The sequence below is a fragment of the Dunckerocampus dactyliophorus genome, chromosome 19 (genome assembly GCF_027744805.1).
Source record: "Dunckerocampus dactyliophorus isolate RoL2022-P2 chromosome 19, RoL_Ddac_1.1, whole genome shotgun sequence".
Lineage (NCBI taxonomy): Eukaryota > Metazoa > Chordata > Actinopteri > Syngnathiformes > Syngnathidae > Dunckerocampus > Dunckerocampus dactyliophorus.
The window spans coordinates 4,248,011-4,270,302 of NC_072837.1; the positions used below are offsets into that span (position 1 = coordinate 4,248,011).

The 22,292-nt window shown below is 41.6% G+C and overlaps 1 protein-coding gene across 1 annotated transcript in view; it reads right to left on the minus strand.

Moving 5' to 3' along the window:
- The window catches only part of LOC129171979 (single-minded homolog 1-like), a 64,582-nt gene that overhangs the window by 35,110 nt on the left and 7,180 nt on the right, over positions 1–22,292 (minus strand). Inside the window, exon 3 of the mRNA XM_054761221.1 lies at positions 21,334–21,394. The gene's annotated coding sequence lies outside the window, so the exon portion shown is untranslated. The remainder of the gene's footprint in view (positions 1–21,333; positions 21,395–22,292) is intronic.

Sequence of the window (22,292 nt, forward strand, 5' to 3'; positions counted from 1 at the left end):
TAAAGTCCAACTATCAACACAAAAAAGTCACAATTCCATGTTGTGATATTATAAGAAATACATGATCATTTATGATGTGATTATACTCTTATTTACTGTATGTCCACTTTCATTAGTAGTACTACAAGAATAAAGTCATTTTACAGAAATAAACATGAAATAATAGAATCGCGTTGCCACCTCCGTACAATACTCTTGTAAATCTGTCCCATCGTGTCCAACAGATGGCGCTGTGATAAGCGTTGTTACAGTCGCTGGACACAGCGACACAATACACACCGTTTGCAAGGCAGACGGCACCTGTAAAGCTGATGTTTTCGAGAGAAGGTCCTGCCTCCACAGCAAGAAGCGACAATCATTTCAACACCCAAGAATTAGGAATTAGAAGGAAAGAAGAGATCTTCTATTCCTTCTAATAGCCTGGCAAGGTGGTCATTGAGGACAAAGCACTCCTCCATGTCTTGCTATCAATTCCCAGATTGGCCAACCTAAAATATTCTGTCAGTGTTTGTGAACGACCCCCCCATATCCCCTCCCCGTTGTCTTCTGCGGTGCATTTTGTTTGTGAGGCAGGCTAGGACATGTGCTAAAGATTAGCTTTAAATACTGTTTGACCCGTGTCTGCACACAGCAAAGCTTTGGGAATTGGACAAGCGCACCATCTGTGGTGGTGTATAGTCCGCCATCCATCCTCTATCTCATGAAAGAGCACCCCCTCAACCACCACCACCTCCTCTTCCTCAACTCTCTGCCCTTCATCAGTCTTCTGCCTTCCCAGTGTTCCTCCATGGCGGCCGTCTGAACAAACAAACCCGCTCGTGTTCGGTGGCCGAGGCAGACGGCGTTGATGCGGCGTTGTTTGCTTTCGGCCGCTCCGGTGTGGGAGACAGTTTTCTTACCAAGGAGGACCCACAAGACAAATATTTACCCCTCCTCACCCCCTCGCTGCCAACACCTGGAGCTTTCCTGTCTCCCTGACAGGAGACCCACCTTTGGTTCTGATAAAGTGCTGATGCTGTTTTTTGGTTCTTAATAGCCAAAACATGCACCAGGATGACCTCTGACCCCGAGCATCGTGGCTGTCAGTGAGCATTAATCCCAGTTTGTTTGTTTTTTAAAGTTGCATCATTAACAATCAAAAGGGACCTTGCTATGTCCACAACCTCACAGTTGGCACAGAAACAGCGTCAAACTGCCATCATAAAACCCTGAAGGCTACGTTTTACCTCAGTAACATTCGAAGAATAAGCTAGCCGCTGTTCTCTCTGTGTTCATCTTCTCTGATTGTTGTTGTCAAGTCAGACATATTGTGCTGAGCAGCCAGGACAGAGAGGTGTTTATTTATATTTATATGTTCCTTTTTATGGTTATTATCATATCCTTCCTCTTGTCCACCACTGGCACCCTTCTGTGGTAAAAAAAAAATCATTCTAAGTCTCTTTAAGGGACATTAGAGAAGTATTTTCCTCAAATTTCAATAGAATTCCAAAGTGTAAAACCTTTGGAGTCGCTTTCCTACGTCACATTACGTTCCGTTTCCAGTTCTATGGTTATCATCGCAATCATCCTCTTTGCGTTTTGCCGACAAAATTAGCGAAAGAAACGCCAAAGCACACTTGTCAAGTTCATTAAAACTATAGAAATGCTTTTCCCCCATGAGAAATAATGGCAATAGAAGTGATCTGTACCAGGGTCAAACTGTGCCATCATAAAACCTGTACATTCTTGGCTGGCATACAAGTGTAAAAAGAAGTTAACCGCTGTTCCAACTGTGTTCAATGTACTTTATTTTCCGGACTATAAGTCACACTTTTTTCATGGTTTGGCTGGTCCTGCGACTTACACTCCAGAGCGACTTATATATATATATATATATATATATATATATATATATATATATATATATATATACTGTATATATATATATATATATATATATATTTGAGCCGCTAGAGGGCGCTCTAGGCTTGTGTGCCAGTATCTGCCAGTCCTATCTCTCCCGTACCACTGAAAACGGACAATGTAAACATCAGCTTATAAAGACGCAACACAAACGCCCCCAAAAAGAAAATCTAAATTAGTTATGTTATGTTGTTTGGGCTGTAGTTACCTGAATAACTGTTAACATACCACCTATTCACGCCGCCTGGTGTTCTCCATTTTAGTGTTCTCACTATAACTTGCCTTTCAAGATGACATGTCTGTTGTTGTCTCGGATTTGATCAGATTAAATTTCTCCCCTAAAAGTGCAATTTATACTCCGGAGCGACTTATAGTACGGAAAATACGTACATAGCCTGAGGCCATATTGTAGCATCCGGGACAGAGAGTGTTTATTGTTTTTCTATGTTTCGTTTCTGTGGTTATTATCATATCTTTCCTCTTTTCCACCACTACACATTTAATTCAGACTTTGGATTTTTAAGCTTCAAAGTCTAAAGAATATTCCCTCGGAAAAAGTGATCAGCTCACACCAAACCATTTGTAGTCCCATCACTCTGCTTTGACTACAGTGATGGCTGCAGCTCCTGTTCACTTATCAAAGAAGCAACTTTTGGATTCTTGTCCGTTGTTGCAACCCCGCCATGATGCTCCCCTCCCGTGGAGCATCTTGTGCGTCTCCCTGCCTTCCTGAAGCCATCATGTCCAAATCAACGGACATAAGCCATCCCTCCGATGCCGTCATTAAGCTTTGCTCTTTTTTCAACAATTGAAAGGCGCCTCAGCCACTAAATATGCACATGTTTGACTGGGGGGTCATCCAGGAAGCACAGACATTGTCGGATGCACGCCGCCGCACATCACAGATGATCAATAAAAGTGGAGAATGTTGGTGGCAGGAAGTGGATGATTTCACGTGTTGATATCCTGCAGGAAAGGAAATAGTTGCGCACATTGCTGACCTCCAACGAGGAAGGGGCTGTCCTCAAGTTGGGCTTTGAATTCTTAACAGCACACAATAGTAATAGAGCGGAGATGACTTATTTGACTCACATGACAAAAGTGTATCATATAAATGCTTTTTTAGTGGCTGCATTCAAGTAAATGGTGAAGCAGGCCTGACTTGCTCTGTGGCAAACTGATGACAGTTGAGCAATGGCGCCCTCTTGTGGCCCAACTCAATACAGCAACATCATTATGGGACGCCGCTCGTCACTGATCTTTAACGGTAATTAAACAGCAATATAGAAATGATACTGCGGTTACCTTTTGTAAAATCTCATGTCAAAACATTTTTTAGGATGTTGTCGTGATGACTGATGATTGATTGTGCTTTGAAAATACAAAATCAAAATGAACTTAAAATGAAATACAGGGGGCCAGGGGCCATCTGTGGAGCGTGGTTCATTGTGGAAATAAAATACAAACAAAAACGCATAAAAAGTAGGGAAATAGAGCAAAAAGGCATATTCTAACTATAAAAATCTAAAAAGTCGATACCAATAACTAACAATACATTGAGAGACGAATTGCCTGTGAGAAAATACTTCGTCACAAACGCCAATTCCAACTTTACAGAGTAAAAGATGACATACTAAATGAAACATTGTAGTACAGTATTATGATATATTATTATTTATTATCATAACAGTGGCTTATTTGGTCTCAAAAAATGTAGACAATAATATTTAGCGTCGATTTGTGGGACATCTCATGTATAATCTCGTCTCGTGATTTGGGTGTCGCATGACACCCCAAACAAATATATATATATACTGTACATATATATATAGTTGTGTTGCTAAATAAAAAAAAGATAAGAAATACATTAAAAATGTAAATAAAATAAGATCACATTTAATAAAAGTGATAAAATCACTAGGGTCGCGGGGGCACTTCTTGGTATAATTAAGCCAACCAATGACATTCAATGGAAATATGCCTTGTAAAAAAAAAAAGGACTGTCTGCAGGAATGCATTTTTACCACTAGATGCCACTACAGTCTTAAAAAACGTTGCATGCACAACAACGCACGCCCACGCTTCCAGATGCATAATGTATATTTCTTTACGTAATACAGTAACTGTGTGATTTATGCTTACTCATTCGAATGGTGTTTTATGAACACTACTGAAAATGAGGATCCTGCTTATTGTAAACAACATATGGAAGTGTGACATGCGTGAGTTTCACACCAACAGCTGAGGAGTGCAACCAACATTTTAAAGTGCATACAGAGGTAGACAAGTCTACTGGATGCTGACCCTCATGATACTTCAAATGCAACTACTGCCATCTTGTGGAGCTTGTAAGAATAACCACAACAGGGGTTTTCCTACAGCCACAGCGGCTAATGCCAGTGAATGAATGGAGTAGAGATTTTAATTGGAGCGCTTCAGGTATTTGACTAGAGTTTTTTTTTTTTTATTCTGATATTATTTTTTTTCTCAAAGCGCACCACATCAAGCAGCGGTTTCAATACGGCAACAAAGTAGATTGGGGACGGGGAAACCGTCTCATCAAAGTTGTTTACAAGGATCACAGTGCTGGCTGGGATTCATTTAGAAAACAGCACCACCGCCATCTTTATCAGTCATGATTCACAGGAAGCGCAGACAATAGTTGTGAGTCGAATGAGGTGAGGACGGCTTGACATGAATATCAAGAAGACAGGAAATGATGAGTTACTCCGTTGCAAGAATACAAAAATACAGTTGTTGAGCGCTAACACAATGGAAGGGACTGCTTGGACTAAAGTTTAGGGACACCTGGCCATTACACCTTGGACGGAAACAGGGTAAAAAAAAAACATGGCGTTTGGAAGTATGATAGGGTAGAAACTTCCCCTCTTCTGTGATGTTGGAGGTCAAAGGTCGCTGATGTTGAGAGACTGGAGTCTAATAAGACAGAGAAAGACGTGCTGCAGATTGAAATTAAGATATTCAACAGTCAGTTCTCGTCATCTCTCATATGTCCCCGTCATCATTAGCAGGGAAATCATGAGCTGCATAATGTAACGTGCTCTATCGTGTGATTATCTATGTATCTATATATCTATCTGTCTGGCCATTCATCCATCCATGCGGCTTAAAAAGTGTTACTAGCCTCTAAACCACAAGAGGGCGTGATTTCCCACACTACTAAGCCATTTCATATAAAAAGACTCCAGCGTCATCACAGGATTTCTAATCAATCTTCTGATTAGATGATTTTATTGTTTGTTTGTTTTTTATTGTATAGCGGGGGTGAACTTCTTTTTACACTTGTTTAAGGAGTAAGAAAACAAAAGATCTGCGCACGTGACTCATCTTTGCAATGTGCCTCTTTAAAGACAGAGAGAAAGAGTGTTTGGTTGTTTTTGCGTTTTAATATTTTACAGTAGTTAACTTTTTTTTACACTTGCATGCCAGTTAATAATATTAAAATGTTGTAACGGCTAAAAAAAGAGAGAGTTCATGACGGCGGCAGTTTGACCCTGGAACTGATTGTTTTCCCATCATTTCCTGGGGGGAAATGCACCAACTTCCCCTCTAGGTACTGTAATTGGGCCTTCATCCGTAGCCTGGCATACATTGTGGTCATCTACAACCAAACATTTCTAGTTTAACAAACTCTCCAATCCCCGTGACCCTGTCCCAACCCGCTCGGTCGCTCCACCTCCCTGGGAGCCAGCGTGTGCCCGTCGGACTGCTTTTAGGCTGTCAGCTCATATGTACGCTTCCAGAGCTCATTAAAAGGGCTGTCGGAGTCATGCCGAGCCGTAAGAGACAGAGCCGGAGATAGAAAGCGGCATCACACAGGAATTCCATCCATCACGTTCCTCCATGACATTAATATCTATCACAGAGCTCTGACAATGCAATTCTGCATCCCTGGAGTGAGACGTTCTGCTGTCACTGAGCTGAAACATGAGCTTGCAAGGTTACTAAAATGTGTGTGTTCTTCTGTACTTACTTACATCCTGTATGTGCTCTAAGGAGAGACAGTGGCTTCTAATAAAACATTGACTCTGATGTTATTACAAGTGTGTTTGCGTTTGCAGGACAGAGAAGCTTCACACAATGCAGCATGTTTACAATGTGAGGGGGGTGCAGCCTTATTAAGGTGAAGGCACCGCACTCAGAGTCCTTGCTGCAGGAAGCGCCACAAAAACAGAACTGTCTCCAAAAATTATTGGTGAATTATTTTCTCCTGACACTTGATTCTCCGAGGGAGTGGTTAACTTTTGCGTGACTTTGCAAAGCCGTCTGTATTTTGGGCATTTTATATGTGTTTGGCTCAGACAATTTGTGTAGTACAGCCAGCTGCTTGAATGTAACGTTTTAATTTATGCAGATGCAAGGAATTCAATGGAAGGGGTCTCCAAAACCTTTCCAACAAGGCTGGCATGGAGTATTGACCCAAATATAAGCGTTCAAAAGCGGAGGTTCCACTGCATCAGCGTCACATGTATCTGGTAGATTGCAATTAAGAAGCATATCATTTACATTTCTTAGACGGTGGTTGTTTGACGGGATGCATGGTGGCGAGCGGTTACCATGTTGGCCTCACAGTCAGGACACTGAGGGTTCGAATCTCCAGTCGGGCATCTCGGTGTGGAGTTTGCATGTCCTCCCTGTGCGTGCGTGGGTTTTCTCCGGGTATTCCGGCTTCCTGCCACATTCCCAAAAACATGCTTGTTGGGTTAATTGGAGACTCTAAATTGTCTGTAGGTGTGAATGGTTGTTTGTATTAAGGTTGTCACAATGCCAAGATGCCCTGATGAGGACCAAGCGGCAATGAATAATGCCAAAATTTCAGTAGTTCATACCGATACCTGTCAATTTCCACGATTCTCAATTTTTATTTGATACCATGATACAAATAAAAAACAGAACTTATGTATTTTTAAATTCATCACTTGTCAGTTATTATTAAGATCATTTTGCCTCAACGTCTTTTTGTACAGAATTTACACAGCGGTACCAGTTGCTAAGAGGTAACTAATGGGGGTGCCATGAGACACTCAGTTCATGAGACGCCACGATACATGAAATTGGGTCTACGGGAACGAGACAAGATTTTCACGTTACTTTTAAGAAAAGTAAAATGAAAAAATATATGATAATATATTGCAGTCTACTAGTTTAATTTCTACTACGTTACACTCTTCTGCACTCTGTGTGTATGCTAGCCACCCCGCCTCCACCCACTGAGACAGAGAGACTGTATGACTGACAAAAAGGCTCATTCCGTTCATGCTGTTGTTCCATGGAAGAAAAGCGCCAAGGTTCTGAAACCAATGCACAGAGTGAACTCTCTTCCTGCCTGTTTAGCGGCGGGAGACGAGGAAAACAGACACGCATGCACATGGCAATATATTGAGCCCGGCAAAATGATCAAGTTCATTTTTATTTATTGTGTGATTAATTAATTAATTAATTAATGTTTCTAAATGAAGCTTTAGTTCAAATAACATAGGCTCAGAGAAAGTTTGATAATGTTGCGTATCATGACAGTATCGCACTTTGTTCAGTGGCCCTGAAACGCACCGTTGTGTGCTGCAAAGCGAAAGTGAAACTTTCGTAAAACTTACTCTGATGGAGTAAACCTTGGGCGGGGAGTGAACAGCGGCAGGCGGGTTTGGTGCAGTGAACGACTTCTACATTGCTTGCAGTTTAAGCCCCAAATAGGCAATAAATACATGAACTAATGGAATAATACAGTTAAAAAATAACTAGATAAATAATAGATTCCATTTGAAAAATAATAAACAGCGTGGCATCTTCATCAGATCAGCCATGACTGTCTGTTTGTGTTGCGGTTTCATACGGAGGGGAACACGCTCTTTAAGACATAATCGTTGCAGTTTTTCTGAGAAAAGCCAGGCCTAACTTATATTCTAATTCTACTCCACCAGGGTGCCGATTGGCAGCGGGAGGTGGCGTTCAAGGCGAGCGAGCGCCAACACGGCAGGAGCCGCAGATGAGAAATAACACCGAGCTGAGCTGAGTAAACACCATCCCCGAGTGTAATGAATCAGTTCATAGCACTTCCTTGACAACGCAAGCCTCATGGGTATAAATGAAAAACGCATGCATAATTATTCACCCTGGTTAATATTTCATCTGTATACGCCCGCCTCGCATCCCCGCCACAATGTGATGAACCAGCATCCATTTGAGGCTCTGACCATATGTTGCCGCTCATTTGTTGTCGGGGAGACACCTAACTTACTTTTCCAGCACCACGTGGCAATTAATCATCATTTTTTGGAAAGAACGCTGAAGTGTAAAAACACCTTAATTCTCCCGAGTGATGCCTTGTTTGCAAAAGTCTTTCAGCGCCCAATAAAGACAAATCCCGCAGCAGGATACTTAAATCACAGCCGGTGTAAAAGCAGCAGTGACTAATGTTTTCATAGGGAAGAATGGGGATATGCGCTGCTAATTAGACCACTGGCTATCTCAGTGGACCTCCTGTCATTGCCTATGCCCAAACGCTCCCTTTAATTACTCTCAGAGAAAAGAGGATGTCAAGTAAAAATAGCAAGTAGGCTCCTTCCTTGCGAGAAGTGCTGGGTGATTGCTGCTGTGGGGCAGCCGCGTTTGGGCGTACAGGCCTGGAAATAATTCTATGCGCATGCAATCCATCACGAAGACTGCCTGCAACTTTCAGAGTGTAATTACAGTAAATCCAGAATAGAAAAAACCCCACAAAAATGTCGGTTTCTAAGTTTGGAAAAGAGCACGCGCTCGTGCATCTTTTGATGAAATTTGTCTCCATTTATCATCACATCTGACACAAACCTCCATGAGAACCATTGTGGAAGCTTTTCCAGGACAAAAAACGATGGGAGAAGCCTTGTAGTGTGTGCGTGCGTGTGTGCGCGTATTTACCGACTCCAATATTTGAGACAGAAAAATGGTTAGAAAAAACCCACAACACAAACATCGCCATCTCCATGCTGGCTGGTGGGTCGCATACCTATCACAGTTGCCATGGCAACAGGTGTCCCGGTGGCGAAGGGTTCCAGTTGAATCTCGCAGGGGCTGGCGTTTGATTGAACTGTTGTCAGCGTGCAAGACAAATGATGACGTATGGCAGTCGTGCTGACAGACACACTTCACACACACAAAACACACACAGAGGAGCTATTAGGAGCAACACAGGCTTCTGGGGTATGTAAAGTGCAAGTAGTGGGAACAAATATCCATACTGCGGTCGTAATGTTGTCTCGCATGGTACGGCCTTGACACGCCAATGCCGACTACTTTTTTTCGATTTTCGTACGCAACTTGTTTTTTATTGGCCTGTGGCGCAGCACAACAAACAGCAAAAATGTAGCAAAAAGGATGTAGTAATGTAAAGAGAAGAAGCTAAAATGTTGAAACTAATACGAACAATAACTCAAAGCGTTGTCTTGAAATGTACAGTGGTGGGAAAAAGTGTTTCCTGATTTCTTATTTTTGTTTGTCACACTTAAATGTTTCAGATCATCACAAAAATGTAACTATTAGTCAATGACAACACAACTGAACACAAAATGACACTTTTTTAGAAGAAGAAGAATAATAATACATATTATAAATAATAATTAAATAATAACAATTATTATTATTAGGGAGAAAAAAAAATCCAAACCTACAATCATGCGGTTGTGATAACTTGCAGTCAGTCTCTTATAGCGCTGTGGAAGAATTTTGGCCCAGTTGTCTTTGCAGAATTGTTGTAATTCTGCCACATTGGAGGGTTTTCCAGCATGGGGCGCCTTTTTAAGGTCATGCCACAGCATCTCAATAGCATTCAGGTCAGGACGTTGACTAGGCCACTCCAAAGTCTTCATTTGGTTTTTCTTCAGCCATTCAGAGGTGGGCTTGCTGGTGTGTTTTGGATCATTGTCCTGCTGCAGGACCCAAGTTGGTTTCAGCTTGAGGTCACCAACAGATGGCTAGACATTCTCCTTCAGGATTTTTTGGTTTCATGGTTCCATTTGTCACAGCAAGTCTTCCAGGTCCTGAAACAGCCCCAGACCATCACACTACCACCACCATAATTTACTGTTGGTATGATGTTCTTTTTATGAAATGCGGCGTTACTTTTACGCCAGGTGTAATGGGACACACACCTTCCAAAAAGTTCAACGTTTGTCTCGTCAGACCACAGAGTATTTTCCCAAAGGTCATCAGGATGTTTTCTGGCAAAATTGAGATGAGCCTTAATGTTCTTTTTGTTCAGCAGTGGTCTTCGTCTTGTAACTCTTCCATGCAGGCTGTCTTTTTTATGGTGGAGTCATGAACCCTGACCTTAGCTGAGGTAAGTGACGCCTGCAGTTCTTTGGATGCCGCTGCGGGATTTTTCGTGACCTCTTGGATGAGTCGTCGCTGCGCTCTTGGGGTAATTTTGGTTGGCCACTCCTGGGAAGGTTCACCACTGCTCCATTATCCATTTGTGGAGAATGACTCTTACTGTGGTTTGCTAGAGTCCCAAAGCTTTAGAGATGGCTTTATAACCTTTTCCAGACTGATAGAGCTCAATGAATCTCAGTTAAGTAATGTTTTAATCACCTTTTCACACAGGGCCGTGTAGGTTTGGATTTTTTTTCTACCTTAATAATAAAAAGCTCCATTTAAAAACTGCATTTTGTGTTCAGTTGTGTTGTCACTGACTAATACTTAAATTTGTTTGATGATCGGAAACATTTAAGTGTGTCAAACATGCAAAAAAAAGAAGAAATCAGGAAGGGGACAAACACTTTTTCACACCACTGTGGATATTGGCATCTTGGATGGTTTGCTTCAACTATTCCAATTATTAGATAATTGCTGCATTGCGAAAATATTGTAATATCGTGTCATGAGTTACCTAATCCCTGCCCCAGCAGGTTGTACTGCATGTTGCGTTTTACAAAATGGTCCACTCGGGTGTCCGAAAGGATTACCATCATTGAGTCTTCTTGCATGCATATTTAATGACATGCATTTTCTCCGAATACATCGATGTACGTACAGTAAATGCACCCAATGGTAGCATAGCGTGCATCAGACGTTTACAGCAGGAATCATTTGCACTTGCAGCACACCCAATAACACCTGTTGATAATAAGATGCAAAGGTTCACCAAACACCACTGGGAAAAGAGTGCCACCATTCCTGGAAAATGGCTTCAATTATTCGTCGGTTTCTCGCCAGCGTCTCGCTCGCAAACTCATTAATAATGAATATCAAATATATAAGCAACGACTTTGCTCACACATTTGATGCAACCTTAAGAGGAGCCAGGCAGAGAGAGGGACACATTTAAATGTCAGATTATGCGAAATCTGCCTCCTAAGTGCTCTTTGTCCTTCCTCGCCAGTTCATTTCTTGTGATAATTAAGCTCTTACCACGTTTTCATATACTGCTACTTTGCATAATTATCCCCAGGCCACATTTCTATTGTATAGGGGACTCGCAGCTGGATCCACTCTCAAAGGGTGGAAAATGAACTGTACAGAACAGGGCTGTAATGAACAATCTAAGTATATGCAATTCATCAACCATTAAGGAGTTTAGAGCTTTAGATATGAAGGACTTTGAGTTTTGGATAATGTTGCAGGTTCCCCTTACAATTGAAACACTTATATTTCACTTATAGTTGTAGAGAAGCAAATACCTGTACTACAAATCATGTCAAATAATATGCAATAAGAGTAGGCGAGCCGGGGGAGATGAGTGATTCACTAATGTTATTGCTGCATGTATGACTCCCTAAACAGCACTTATTGTTGTAGGTAGAGAGTATTGGAAGGTCAGCCGTGTGGAACTTTAAAGGAAAACTGCACTTTTTTTTGGAAATGTTGTCCAACATCCAAATATGTGGGATTTGAACACACTTCTTTCTCTTTTCTGTGCCTTCTAAAGATATAAAAACAGCAAAAAATAGACAGCTAAGACTGCACATAATGGGATGCAACTATTCCGTCTATAAAGCCTTCTGAAAAAAACACCAAAAAAGGGGCCAAATTCAACACGATTAAGAAACATTTTTTTATTTACAGTCAGTCTGGAAGATCATATCTGGGTTCATATCTCCGTTTGGGCATCTCTGTGTGGAGTTTGCATGTTGTCCCCGTGCGTGTGTGGCTTTTCCCCGGGTACTCCGGCGTGAATGGTTGCTAGTCTACGTGTGCCCTGCGATTGGCTGGCGGCCAGTCCAGGGTGTACCCCGCCTCTCGCCCAAAGTCAGCTGGGATAGGCTCCAGCATACGCCCGGGACCTTAGTGATTTTATCACTTTTATTAAATGTGATCTTATTTTATTTATATGTATTTATTTATATTTATATATCTTATTGTTTTTTTTTTTATTTTCAAAGTTGTGACTGCATCTCTCCAGGCCACTTGTGTGTGTCTGTGAGTGACAGGAAGAAAAGCACTGAGCTTGGGGAGAAAGCGTTGGCCACCACCTGCTGGTTTTCACGTATAAATCTCTCTAACCCAAACCTGACGGTCTTAGGGGTCATACGGTAGTTAACGCTGTTAAGTTTAAGGTGACCCTAATTGAAGTTAAAAGTGAATTTAAGCAAAATGACATTAATCAGTGGCTTCATCCACCACCAGTGGATGGAAGAAGCATGTGGTTGGGGAAGGGGGGGTGATGAATGAGTCTATTGCGTTCTGTCACTTGTACTTTGGCATCTAGTCAAAGGCACAATTTAGTGTAAAATATTACACGGGCCACTCCAGATGACAAAGTTTAATGCTGATGTATGAAGAGACAGAGGGGGCTAGCGGTTCTTCTCAAAGGACAATTAATTCATGTGCTCTACACACACACACACACGAGCACGCACGCACACACACACACACACACACAAGCACTGCAAGGTGTGGATACTGAAGGAAGGACAGTCACACTCTTGTCTTAACAGTCAATGAGGGAAATCAAGGCTCTCTGCAAAGAAATATGCTTGACCTTAAAGCTAAGCACAGCCTGAGGAAAAAAAATCCCGGATCAGCACTTTTGTCCTCATCCACAGGTTCTTCTTTGGCCCCACAAAGTTGTAAGGTTTTTGCGAAATCCTAACTGTAGCTAGGTAACCAAGGTACAGGGCAAATATAGTAATAGAAAAGTAATAATAATATCAATATGTCACAGCTGTCATGAAATCTCTGAAATCAACATGAGGTGGCTTAATTCCCAATTCTACTTACATTTTTTGGAAAAATACGTTGCAATAGTTCTACAAAAATGATCTGCAATACTTCGGAAATTCCGCAAGTAATCAGTTAAGTTGTCCAGGTGTGATACATTGAATAACAAATCCAATGTAAGTAAGAATATGAAATAACTAATAATGCAATGAATATAAAAATACAATAACTTATCCTGGATGAGCTTGGGGATTAAGTTCCGATACGCCGTACTACGAAGCTGGCTCACGTTTTGGCAGGATACATCGCCATGGTAACGCATTCACTGCAGGTAACCTGCTCCACCACGACGACAAGACGACACCAGCAGAGCAGGTAGCGTCCAGGTGAGGGGGAAAGGGTGGCCCAACCAGTTATTAGGTTTAGGGGGCATTTACTTTTTCACACAGGGCCATGTAGGTTTGGACTTTTTTCTCCCTTAATAATACAAATGTTCATGTAAAAACTGCATTTTGACTCATATTTCAATTTGTTTGGTGAAACATTTAAGTGTGACAGACACCACCAAAGACTTTTTCACACTGCGGTGTACGTATAAAAACGACGTGCACGTGTATCCACAACCACACAAAGACATGCCACTCTCCTCCACTAAGTAGTAGCTGAAGTCGTAACATGTTATCTGCATAATCCGGTTCAAACACTTTACCGCTGGAGGTGACAGTAAAAACAATGATTATTCCCTGCGGCAACTTTCATATTGGAAAGACGAGTGTGTTCCTTTTCCATGCTTGCTTTGCCATCGCTGTCTTTGCCGTCGGACTCATAAAACTTCGGCTGTGACTTGTGAGGACCTCTGCTTCAACCTCGCCCCCGTCTGCTCCTCATCTACATGTTGTGAAAGACGGATTGTTACCCAACAGAAGACAAACTCTGCAGCGCTTCACATGGAATAAAGTATGAAGAGGAAAGGAAAGTTTTGCCACGCTCTGCTCTGGGAAGAGCTTGCGGGCTTGCATCAGTCAATGTCTGCCCTTATACGCTGCATGTCGGTGTCACATGGCCTGTGAGTATGTCCACTAAGCAGCCAGGGTGTGGAAGTTTTGCACAGAAATGGAATTTATGACATTTCACCCTACTTTATTAAAAGAGAAGAAAGGAAGCATCGCGCTGTGCAAATTGGAGGCAATCTGCAACGTCTACACTTCTTCTGATAAAACAGAATAATATTGAAATGAATTCAGCTCCACTAACACTGTGTTGGAGCCGGAGTGCATTATGGCATCCCGCTCTCTTCCATTAATCTCCCAATATTCCATGAAGACCGTCAAGTCCTATTTATAGGCCAGGGGATGATTAAGTGGAGAAGTGCAAGTGCCACACAGGGACCAAGGCTCATTTTATGTTTCCTGTCCTCCTTCTTGCTGTACATACCCTTTCTCTGCTTTACTGCGCTCCTTCTTCTTCCCTTAGAAATGTTTACACTTAAATAGTCGTCATAGATCCAAATTGTTATCACTCGAGAAAAGCTTGAAGGGTGCCTATTAGGGCACAGAGAGGATGAAAATATAAGCCGTGATGTTACAGCACTGCAAGGCGTCCTTGAGTGGATGTAGATCAGCACGGAGGAAGCTCCTTTCCATGTGTGCGCTAATGATTAATGGGAAAGGAGTCCAATATATATATATATAGATTTCTACTGTTGTATATAAATAACCCTCATGTATTTCTGTATTTTGGTTTTAAAGGAAGTTTCGGATGTACTCTCCGCTGAAAGAGGATTTGTGCAAAGAAGAGGAACTATAGGAAGTAATTAAGAAGACACCTAATGTGCTTCATTGACCAGCTTTGTCGGGAAGCTTGCATGATTCTTCATCTCTAATGAATACAGATAGTTTGTTTTTTTAGTATTTCTTTTGGACTCGTCTGTGTCCAAAATTGAAGGACGCAGGGACAAGTGTATGTGTTTGTTTTATTTATTAAACACAATCCAGCGTGGGACAAGATATGCTAAACCACGGGTGTCCAAAGTGTGGCCTGGCCCGGGTGGCCGTTTTCACACCGCAGCTGTTTTTTAATTTTTTTTTTTAACCGGCCCTCAGATATTACACTGATTTGCTCTCTCACGATAACAACATGTCAATGTTCTGTTCAGACAGACGGGCCTCCAAATATTGACCTCCATTGGATTGTTTATAGGATTTTTAATACACAAAATGTATCAAAGTGACTCTCAGCATCCTTCAGTTTTTCTGTATGAAAAAATGTGGACACCCCAGTGCTAAGCAGTTAAATCAATTTAAAGTGAAAACAGCTCAGCTTTATGTTAAAGTTGTCATAATAGTGTGATTTCTTGTAATATGGAACATTTCAACTTTTTATGACCTTGTATGATATTATATTATTATTATATGGATACAATATTGTATGCAGTATATGTATTAAAGCATTCATGGAAATTCCCTTTAGTTTATTTCTGTATTTACGCACGATTAACCTGCGCGTGTCCTCTAGTCCGGCCCGCACGGGTGAATAAAAGGTGAATGAAAATACATTTCTGGGGATCATGAGCTGGAAATCTCACATCAAAAAACAAAAAAAGGAAATCTCACATCAAAAATATACAACAAAAGGTGGCAAGAAATACTTCAGTATTGAATAAAGCAAAATTTGGTCTTGATCAAAAACACACTCTTTACTGTTCTATGGTATCACCATATCTAAATTATGGTAACATACAAATCCTTTATTCTTGAAGTCACAAATATTTGCTGATTTAGTCAATTTTCAAACCCCTAAGATAATGCACACGAACAAGAACAGGAAATGGACAAAGAAAAGGGTATTTTGAATGGCAAGTTTAGCTTCAAAGCCCTGGCAGATGGCTGTCTCGACAAGACAGTTATTTTTGATCTACTGTCGCTGTGAGTTGAGTTGTCACCGGAGTACGTTGCGTCTCAAATGCCACTTGCTGGGGTCAGCTCGGCTCAAGAAACTGAAGAAGTATTTTTTTATTGTCCTTATGCAGTGGTACCTTCACATACGAGTGTCACAACTAACAAGTGTTTTTTACATACAAGCCATCTCTCGGCTGCGAGATAAGATTTTGGTCACGAGCTGCTTGTTTACTGGCAGGCATAGCCGAAGACAGCTATTTGGAGGGCTTGTGTCACCTTAGTATGTGGGGCCAAAGGCGGAAACTTGCATGTTGCGAGACCCGCAGTGTCATACTTCCACGCCGCTGAAGTCGCCAGACCAAGAAAAGTGTGACAAAGTGTGTGTAAACCAGGCTTTGTGCGTGTATAAGTATAAGAAGTATACATCATATATATAATAACATGTATTGGACCTTCTTCCAACCACCACACAGCTGATGGATGAATTAAAAAATAATTTTACATACTTGTTTATCAGCTGTGACAACGTAGTATAACGACACACCTGGTAGTGACCTGCATGCATGAAGCCCACCCCCCCTTTGTTCCGCTCTCCTCTTAGTAATACCAAATGTGAGGCTGAGACGCTTAAAGTGCAGAACCCCTGAGAGGTGAACAGCAGAAAAGATTTTTTTTTTCCCAGAGCTATTAGAGCAAGTGAGAACAAAAGCAGGCTATTTTCACTCTGATAAGTCATATTAGTCGGAGCAGCTTTCTTTCTCCAGCTGCCTGAAATTTAATAGCTCCGATGACAATAGCTGACCTCTTGAATGAAAACATGCTGCGCGTAATCTTGATAACTTGGATGTCTGAGGTGCACGGCGGCGCCCTAGCAACAGTGGATCTTTGTTGGGAGTAGAGGGGTTTGCAGCAATGAAGTGTTGAGCTGAAAGTGAACATCAACCCTGTGCAACCCTCCCCTGTTGAACTCTCTTTGCACTATTTTAGGAAGCAGGAGCATGCGAGAATACAAATATCCCCAACATGGGTCAGCCATTTTTAGAGGCTATGTTTTCAATCGAGTGTGTTAACAAGATAAACAGCTGTCTGATTTGCAAAACAATCTGTTGATGAGCGTAAGGGTGGTTGATTAACTGATCGTTAAGAATGGCAGTGATTGTGTGGAAATGATGAAGCAATTGAAGCAAAGTGATGTGCGCTACTTGGCTGCAACCAGCAGAGGCGCTGTTGACTCAGTCTCAACTAGTTTGCAGTCTAAAGAAGCTACAGTACATCCATGCAGACCTCCTCTATGGTAGCATTATTCTGCTCAGACCTTTCCGACACAATAGTTTAGCCATAAATCCGATTATTTCTGGTGACTGTAAACTTGTGGTTCATCTTAAGGACATGTCCTTTTAGCAGTGTGTTTTGTCTCCTTACCCCCTTCCCTCTCCCTCGCTGCATGTCTTAATCAACACCGTTATCTGCAATCAAGCGCTCACCAGGACCCAGCGTTGTTGACTGTTGTCTCCGCCAGACACTCAAAATCCATACGTCCCGTCTGACATTCAGTTAGACTCATGGAGGAGCCAAATTTGCCCATTAACAACCTCACCACGTTATTCACCAACACTGATCTTTACTTCTGTTCTGCTGCTTGGAGGTGAAAGAATAATTATATTAAAATGACCACCATAAATCTTCCTTTGTTTTCTCACTTGCCCGACTTTTTTTTCTCCTGCACATCTTTGCATATCTTCAGGTCACATGCGTGAATTTAATTTGTTTCATTCGTTTCATTTTGCTTGTTGAAAATTGTGCTCCAAATTATCGTTGATAATCGATGTTATCGACAACATTTTTAAACCATTTTTTCATTATTGTTACGAGAGGTGTAATATACGTTTGAACCACTAGATGGTAATCAAGTATAGCGTACCTGTTTGAGCCGCACTAGCTTATTTATGCCATATAAGGGTATTGAATGGTTGCATTTCTTTTGCAATGTAGCGAGCGACACTGTCTGTGAGCGCGCACCATTTTGCAATGTTTTGTATATTTACTTTGCCAACCAAATGCCTCAGTAAGCGTTGACTGTCGGACGAAGGCTCCGCTGCCCGAGGCACTTCCATCGGTTGTTTTTTCTCCCAGTTGAGAAAACTGTCCATGTCGGTCGTTGGTGTTCATGTGCTCACCTTGTTCATTCACTTTAAAGCTAAAATATTCCCACACTGGGGCTGTCGGCTGTGGAATTTGCCTCAGAAACCATCGCTTCTGTGCCTTCATTCACGGGCTAAGTGCTAACCCTCTATCCACTCACTAGTTGGACTCACTCGCTCTGTCCATTCCACTATAGAACCAATGTGCACAGACAGATGCAGAGTGAACCCTCTTGTCATCCAGGCTGTATGGCACAACGAGACGAGCAGATGAAACACACGCATACACGCACATGTCAATTTATCGAGGGCGTCGTAATTATCGACATGCTGTTTTTTTTAATCCATCTATTAATCGTTTTATTGATTATCATGAGGTCTAGTCTTGACCATGCTGTCTCTGCTTGAATCTCCAAAAGGGAAAGTTGTTGTAAACCAATGTATTATTGTTATGCTGCACCCTTTGAACAACACATCCAGGGAGAACACAAACACGATAATGTACATCATAAAGTGGACTTAGGACAGCAACCATATGAAAACTCCTCAGCGGTAAACAAGAGTCCAACATCCATGTGGCGCATGTGGTGTTGGATTTATGCACGTCACTTGGGTTTTGGAGGCATCAATATTCAAACCCATCTGTTTGGCAAATCTGTCTGTTTTCTCCTGCAGATTAGTGTGTGACTTGTGGAGAGGAACACTAGGGTTTGAGTTGTGTATACTGTACATAGCAAACACTGTCGTTAAGGTAGCAACACAAAACTATGGATTTTGAGTCAGATGGAGCTTATTTTTGAAAGGTTCTGTTATCAACTATGGGGAAGATTTCCAGAGCTGCTCAGTATTGGCTTTTTATTGGCTGGATCAATATTGTCCAGCACTTCATGACCGATACCGATATTGGCAGCAGCTCTCCTCTCAAACTAAATCACAGCGCAGTGTAATGAATAAACACATTATGCTTCTTTTACTGTGATGCCATTGGATGTATTTCACAAATAAACACCGCAATATGCAAAGTTGTTGAAAAAAAAGTGCCATAAGTCATTTAAGAATCATAACCAGTTAAAGGAGGGTGCTTTACTTCCCACTCGCATTACCAGCGCTTTCACTGCGAATTGAAGCTATTTTTTTTTACTCTTGTTTTCTTATTTAGACCCTGGGTTACACATACAGTGCAGCCTTGGTTAGCATCATTAATCCGTTACACAAGGTCCGACTCAAACCAAAACGTACCCTAGCCAAATACATTTTTCACATAAGAAACGATGTAAATCCAATTAAGTTGTTCCATAAAGCACACAAAACCCGTTTTTATACTTTTGCAATTATTGTTTTGCATGCAGAAAACAATTTGAAATGCATATAAATGACATGTAACTTCACTTTTACCTTGACTGAAGACTTTATTGTTGACAAAGATGGCGATGAGGCAGGCAGCCAGCGAGGGATGAGCAGAGATCGACGCCACCTTTGTGTTTTGCTGTGAGTCATTTATTGAATTAAAAAGTGTTTCTCACCTTCTTTGTCAAAATGCTGGCACTTGCAATTTTCCTTAGCTCCAATGTGGATTATTTTGCAGTCGTGATCCATAAGAAAAGCAGAGACTTGGGACGCAACTGTGTTAGTCAACTGCACAGGCGACGAAGCTGTGGGACAATGGCTTCCGGTTCTGGTTTCCAATTTGAAGCATGCAAGCTTGGACGTTTTGTGATAAAAAGGCAACACATACTCAGTTAGACTCACACAGTGTATTAACAACACCACAAGACAAACCGGGAAATGTACATGAACCAAGGCATAATTTTTGTGTAATTTTTTTACATAAACCAAAAAATATGCTAACCGGAGCGTACGTTAATCAAGGCTCCACTGTATTTACAATTCCAAGGCCAAAATTGGAAGTAACTCCAAACCCTGGTAGGACGATATTATCGAACATCCCGAGAGATCAATTATCAATTAATCAATAAATATTTAGTTTTAGAAAAAAACAACTCGAGTGTTCTGAACTCCTGTTTCCATGCCAGTGTTGGCGTGAGCAGGATATTGCTGCTTGGAGGAGTTATGCCATAGCATGGATGAAGCTCAACTTCTCATAGGCTGCTGTTGTCATATAAAGACTTCTTTAGACGGCAAACTAGTGGAGATTGACTCCACAGCACCCCTGCTGGTTGTAGCCTAGTAGTGGCTCAACTGCTTCCATCCATCAACAATTGTTTTCACACAGTTAACAATATTCCAGACCCATAATTAATAAATGAATGCATACTTTGCACTTTGTGTGGGGTTTGCATGTTCTCCCCGTGTGTGCGTGGGTTTTGTACTCCGGTTTCCTCACACATTCCAAAAACATGCATGTTAGGTTAATTGGCGACTCTAAATGGTCCATAGGTATGAATGTGAGTGTGAATGGTTGTTTGTCTATATGTGCCCTGCCATTGGCTGGCGACCAGTCCAGGGTGTACCCCGCCTCTCGCCCGAAGTCAGCTTAAATAGGCTCCAGCATACCCTGGTGAGTATAAGCGGCATAGAAGATGGATGGATGTTTCTCCCACAAACAACACAAACAACACACACACACACACACACAATTTTCAGCTTCCTAATTATTCAGAGACGTGCCTTATACTGTATGGACATCCTGCAGACTCCACGCCGTAGGATGCTGTATAATAGTCAGCCTCCATCTAATCAACCTGTTTTTCTGCTGTGTGTGTGATGTTTACCCTCCATCAAAAACCGCAAGGCTCAGAAAACATATTTGTTGACCAAAACAAAAACAAAACGAACTTGCTTTGATTTGAATGAAAACTATTCCAACCACTGCTGCATGTATCAATTTCTTAACACGATACCATAGCTCTCCATGTGTGCTACCGTACAATTAGCACCCTTGTGGCTAAGACACTTTAGCAATGTCAGAGTAATTGCACATATTGATTGTGTTACTCGGCAAAGCAGATGCGCCGTTTGACTACGCTGGGCGATGCGAAGATAAATGTCTGTCAACATGCCATGGACTGCTATAAGCTTTGTATCAACAATTGGCTTCTATTTAACACCTGTCTAAATGTGTTACAAATAAAACAGGCCTTGTTATGGAGCGACATAAGGAATCCTCGTCAATGTATCTTTCAACAGTCAGTGTTCTTGTTCATATACATAGATTGCTTCTACTCTTAGACAGATAACATCTGCCTCTTCCACAGGAAAGAAAGAAAAGTGTAATTTACCGGCATCTTGTTCAATGGGGAGGAGTGCAGTACAAGGCAGCTTTCAGGAGCAGCGGGAACGCTGAGTATGAGAAGAAAGTAATGGAGAATAATGGCCAGTAATGGATACAGTAGATACGATAGATGGACGGATTTGTTCGTCACATCTTCAAATAGAGAACGCGATGCTACTTGTAAAAGTGCCTGACTGTAGATGCCACCGGGCGGTGATGTCGGTGGGGGGATTTTCAGCCGTCAGCGCTAACAGGAAGTGACAGAGTGCAGAGAGGTCTTAATTACCGTCTCACTTGACTAATAGTTGTTTCTCAAGAACGTATTCCCGCTGAAGACCTTGGGACTGAGCACACATGGTGCCTTCAGCCCAAATAGCGTAGCAAAAAGTCAAATACATATCCAGGAGAATGACGCATTTCAAGGGCAGGTGGCATTTGGTATTGTATATTTAATACAGAGCAGCACATTTAACTTGTCTCATGATTCCTATAGTGCTGTTTTTGGACTTGACTGTTCCTGTTTCTGCACTGTTAGCCCCTTGTCTGTCATTCAAACGGGCACAGTTGATCACAAGTGTAAAAAGAAGTTAACCGGTGTTGATTAGAAAAATGGCGTGAACTTAAATGCAGAATTTAAAATGCAAGCTATGTAAAAACAATAAAACCCTTCCCTAACTTTGATAACAAGTGACGCTGGACAAAAGTAGCAGGATAAGAGGCACATTTTTCCGGAAAAGTTTGGTTGTATTTGGAATTTGTCAACAGGGTTTCCACTCTATGTATTTTATACAAGTATTTAAATGGAGTATACATGTTTTCAGCCAAAACATATTAGAACGCCACCGCCGCCTATCGTATATGTAACCAAAGAGCAGACAAAAAAAGTATATTTTTCACAATTACAAGTTAAACTGCATCAAAACTGTCAGAAATTTGCGTTCGCCCACAGTAAAATAGCTGCTGTTC